This window comes from Seriola lalandi, unplaced genomic scaffold (assembly GCF_002814215.2).
Source record: "Seriola lalandi dorsalis isolate HSWRI2012SDOR001 ecotype SW California unplaced genomic scaffold, Sedor1 jcf7180002054887, whole genome shotgun sequence".
In the NCBI taxonomy this organism is placed as follows: Eukaryota; Metazoa; Chordata; class Actinopteri; order Carangiformes; family Carangidae; genus Seriola; species Seriola lalandi.
In genome coordinates this window covers 5,114-10,391 of record NW_019525439.1, presented here as the reverse complement: position 1 = coordinate 10,391, position 5,278 = coordinate 5,114, and the positions used below count along the sequence as shown (strand labels likewise).

General features: G+C 44.7%; 1 pseudogene across 1 annotated transcript in view; it reads right to left on the bottom strand.

The window, feature by feature from the left end:
- Positions 1-5,278, bottom strand: part of LOC111671864 (protein NLRC3-like) — a 13,618-nt pseudogene that overhangs the window by 3,233 nt on the left and 5,107 nt on the right. The window contains exons 4-6 of the transcript XR_015438659.1: positions 3,754-5,269; positions 3,467-3,640; positions 3,201-3,374 (exon numbers count right to left, since the gene is read on the bottom strand). The product of XR_015438659.1 is annotated as a protein NLRC3-like (transcript). The remainder of the gene's footprint in view (positions 1-3,200; positions 3,375-3,466; positions 3,641-3,753; positions 5,270-5,278) is intronic.

The following is a 5,278-nucleotide window of genomic DNA, read 5'->3' as shown; positions in this document are numbered from 1 at the left end:
TCTACTCTTCAGACAGATCAGCTGTGACACAGATTCACTGTTGATCAGTCGAATCATGTGGAATAAAGCAGCCGTCCTCAGGATGAGTCCTGAGCTCCATCAAACCTGTCGGGACATTTTTATTTGACTTCAAGTCAAAGTCCAGAGGAAGCCAGAGAAACTGTAGAGCAGAGAGAAAGAGGCTCAGCTCAACATACATGGAGTCAGAGAGGAAGTCTAGTGAAGCTACAGCTGCTGTATAGTTTTCATTAAGGAGCCACTTTGTGGCTTCATCTGATCTGGTGTCAGATTTGTTTCAGTCTGAAAACAGATGTTTCATGATACAAGCGTTCAGACAAAAACACTGATTATTAAACCTGAACAACCATCAACCCTCTGACACGATTCATAGGAGTGTCTCCTGAAATATCACCTCTAAAGCAGCAGGTGTCCCTGTCTTCGTCGCCATGGTTACTATAAAGGTCATGGCTTGTTTAGGTTCATGAAAAGATGGTGGTTCGGGTTAAAATAAGTACTTCCTCAACATTAGAAAATCTTGGTTGTCATGGTTACAATAACGGCAACAAACATCATGGATAATAGAAACAACATGGGAATCGAACACACGGCTCTCCTGTGTCACATTCATCCATCCACCACCTCCTTCTGACGTGGACTTTGTCTCTCTTCATACTACGTCACCGACACTTTTCCCTTTGCTCCTGTCATCATTACTACGACCACTAGATGTCGCCTAGCAACAAACCTAACTATGACGTCATAATAAGCTGCTGCACAGACGACCTGTGGGCTGGTTTGTTACAGGAGGACAGTCTACAGGTCTCTGTGTAGTTATGACATCTGTATGTCACAGTTAAGATTTACTGTCTCCTAAATACAACAACAGATCTCATAATGACAAGATCAAGATCAGGAGAGATTGAGGTGATTATTGATCATCAGTATTTTAGAAGACAGAGACATGATGGTGTGACCTGATTTATTTCTCCTTTATTTCCTTCTTGGTTGGAAACACTGGGACATTAAGGTCTCTGAGCCGTGTAGATGGTTTTATTATTGTTGGTGAGTTGTTATTAGTGTGTCAACACTGACCAGAGGCCTGTACTACGAAGCAAGTTCAACAAACCCAGGATAGCTTTTAGTTATCTGGGCTAACGGAACCTAGCATTGACTGTCCTGATAACCTGTACTACGAAGCCGGTTATCACCTGGCTCAGTTAACCCTGGGACCACCTCTCCTGTTACGAGCGCATTCAAGTGGAAGAGGCAGAGTTTTTTTATTATAAGCAACATCATCTGAACCATGAATAAAGTTCTTAATATGAGAAGAAACACTGATACTTGCCGCTAAGTTTGGTTATAGAAACGTCCAAAAGTGACATTCAACAAGGTAAAATGTAAACAATATGATCACATGACTGGAATAAAAAAATATTATTTTCATGTCTAAATATAATTTCCTATAAAGTCAGACTAAAAATATAATGTAAATTAGTGCATGAATTATCATCATGTTTGAGTATTTTCGCTCTTCAGTCTGAAGATGAAGAAACTGTTATGAACATGTTGCAGAGAAAACAGTTAAAGTTAATGTCAGACTGTTTTTGCTGAGAGGAAGAAAAGAAAAGTGGAGAGGAAGTAAAGAGGAGAGGAAGTAAAGAGGAGAGGAAGAGGCGAGAAAGAGGAGAGGAAGAGGAGAGGAAGAGAGGAGAGGAAGAAAAGAAGAGAGGAAGAGGAGAGGAGAGGAAGAAAAGAGGAGAGGATGAGAGGAAGAGGAGGAGAGGAAGTAAAGAGGAGAGGAAGAGGAGAGGAAGAAAAGAAGAGCGGAAGAGGAGGAGAGGATGAGGAGAGGAGGGGAAGAGGAGAGAAGAGGAAGAGAGAAAGAGATGAAGAAAAGAGGAGAGGAACAGGAGGAGATGAAGAGGAGAGGAGGGGGAGATGAAGAGGAGAGGAGGGGAAGAGGAGAGGAAGAAAAGAGGAGAGGATGAGAGTAAGAGGAGGAGAGGATGGGAGGAAGAGGAGGAGAAGAAAACAGGAGAAGAAAAAAGAAGAGAGGAAGAGGAGGAGAGGAAGAGGAGGACAAGAAAAGAGGAGAGAAAAAAAAGGAAGAGGAGGAGAGGGCAAGTTGAAACGTTCATTCTAATGATGAAATAATTAACAGTGAGACTAAATGTTTTAATCAAAGACATCAGAGGTTCGGGTTTCTCTCCAGTTGTGTCACAGAGTCTCCTCATGTTGTTCTGAGCTCAGTGATGAAGAGGAGAGGAAGAGGAGAAGAAGAGGAAAGGAAGAGGAGGAGAGGAAGAGGAGAGTAAAAGCTTCATCACTGGCAGGAATCCTCCATTAAAGAATCTGTGTTCAGGTCAGATGAAACTCTGACAGTGATTAGATTTTATTTAGTGATAAACTGTGAATTCTGCAGAAGCTTTGGTTTAAAACCAGAGACACATGGAAAGACTCAAACAGGAAAACTATTCCACTGATTTATATTTTATATCTACTGATCGTTATTATTGATCACTTTATTGTAAACTCTTTTGTCCCTGTCAGGATCCTGTAGGAATCATGACTCTGTTTTTCCAGTGATTGATTGGTCAGTAGTTTGGCTGTTGACAGGTTCTGATCTGACCCTCTGAAGTTAACCAGCACATGTTACCATGGTGATTTACCCCAGTAACAAGTGAACCACCGTTGTAGGACTGAAAACCCAGAGTTCGACCTAAAGTTACCTCGATTACCTCAACTCCTGCTTCGTAGTACAGGCCTCAGGTCTCTACAGTCTTACCAACCTAGCGCTGTGGTTTGGTGCTGTCTTGTGTTGTTGCTCTCTCTCCTGCTCAGGTGTTGCCTCTCCTCCTGTGGAGCAGCTTCGGTTCATGCAGCTGCTTCCACTCACCAATTAGTGGGAGGTATGAGAGTGGACAGAGGAAGCCCAGTCAGTGGCAGTGGGCCAGTGTTTGGCAGCGTGAGAACTGTGCTGTGTTACTCCTTGCTGTGTGAAGGAGGGTGCTACGTCATCTAACTGACCCTGAACTTCTTGTTCTTTGAACTTAGTTTAGAGATCTACATGTTATGTTGTGAAAACCTGGTTGTTCTGATGAAATGACTTGAAGTCAGAGCACGTCTCTACACATCTGTCATCAGCTGTGAAATAAAATGTTTCACCTCTTCCTCCTCTATCAGACAGTGTCTGTCCTTACCTGAGAGTCTCCAGTGCACAGTGTGGACTCTCCAGTCCAGCAGACAACAGCTTCACTCCTGAGTCCTGCAGGTTGTTGTTACTCAGGTCCAGGTGTCTCAGACTAGAGGACTGGGAGCTGAGGACTGAGGACAGAGCTTCACAGCTTCTCTCTGAGAGTTTACAGCTGCTCAGACTGAAGAGGAATTCAAGGAAAAATATTCACATACTCAATATTTAAAGTAAATAACAGGTCAGAGTTATGAATACAAAACACTAAACACTAACCTGAGAGTTTCCAGTGCACAGTGTGGACTCTTCAGTCCACCAGACAACATCTTGAACCCTGAATCCTGCAGGTCGTTGTTACTCAGGTCCAGGTGTCTCAGACTAGAGGACTGGGAGCTGAGGACTGAGGACAGAGCTTCACAGCTTCTCTCTGAGAGGTTACAGCCACTCAGTCTGAAGAGAGGATCATGAGGAATTAAAGAAGAAAATAATTTATTTTCTCTCCTGTTGAAAAGACAGAAGTGTCTTCATATAATGATGAATAAATCAACTCTCTCTACACTTACACAGCTTTGTTGGAGGCTTTGACCACTGGCAGCAGCTTCAGAAGAGCCTCCTCTGAAGCAGAGTATTTCTTCAGGTCAAACACATCCAGATCTTCTTCTGAGGACAGTAAGATGAAGACCAGAGCTGACCATTGAGCAGGAGACAGTCTGTGTGTAGAGAGACGTCCTGATCTCAGGGACTGTTGGATCTGCTTCACTAGAGAACGATCATTCAGTTCATTCAGACAGTGGAACAGGTTGATGCTTTTCTCTGCAGAGGGAGTCTCTTCAATCTTCTTCTTGATGTACTGGACTGTTTCCTGATTGGTCTTTGAGCCACTTCCTGTCTGTGACATCAGGCCTCGTAGGAGAGTCTGATTGGTCTGCAGTGAAAGACCCAGGAGGAAGCGGAGGAACAAGTCCAGGTGTCCATTTGGACTCTGTAAGGCCTCGTCCACAGCTCTGTGGTAGAAGAGTGTTGATTTGTCTCTAAACAGTTCAGACCACCAGGAGGTTGATTGTTCTTCTGACATCAGATTGACTCCAGACTTGATGAAGGTCAGATGGACATGAAGAGCAGCCAGAAACTCCTGAACACTCAGATGGACGAAGCAGAACACCTTGTCCTGGTACAGGCCTCTCTCCTCTTTAAAGATCTGTGTGAACACTCCTGAGTACACTGAGGCTGCTCTGATATCGATGCCACACTCTGTCAGGTCTGATTCATAGAAGATCAGCTTTCCTTTCTGCAGCTGCTCAAAAGCCAGTTTTCCCAGAGACTCAATCATCTTCCTGCTCTCTGGGCTCCAGTGTGGATCTGTCTCAGTTCTTCCATCATACTTGATGTTCTTCAGTTTTGGCTGAACCACCAGGAAGTGGATGTACAGCTCAGTCAGGGTCTTGGGCAGCTCTCCTCCCTTCTGGTTTTCAACACCTCCTCCAGAACTGTAGCAGTGATCCAGCAGAAGACTGGGATGTGGCACATGATGTGGAGGCTTCGTGATGTCTTGATGTGGGAGATGATCCTGCTGGCCTGCTCCTCATCTCTGAACCTCTTCCTGAAGTACTCCTCCTTCTGTGGGTCAGTGAACCCTCTGACCTCTGTCACCATGTCAACACACTGAGGAGGGATCTGATTGGCTGCTGCAGGTCGTGTGGTTATCCAGAGGCGAGCAGAGGGAAGCAGTTTCCCCCTGATGAGGTTTGTCAGCAGCACATCCACTCTCATCGACTTGGTCACATCTAGAGACGTGTTAGTTTTGAGGTCTAGTTGAAAGTGGCTCTGATCCAGTCCATCAAACACAAACAGAAGTCTGAAGTCACCTCTGTTGGAGTTCTGTGAAGTTGTGAGGATGTCATTCAGAGTCTCCTCCTTGATGCACTTAGTTTCTGGGATACATGTGTGAATCAGCTCTGCCAGTCGAAAGCTCTCCTCCCTCCATAAACCCAGCTCCCGGACAGTGAAGGCGAATATCAGATGCAGATCCTGACTGGCTCTTTGTTCAGCCCAGTCCAACAACAGCTTCTGCACAAGGAATGTTTTCCC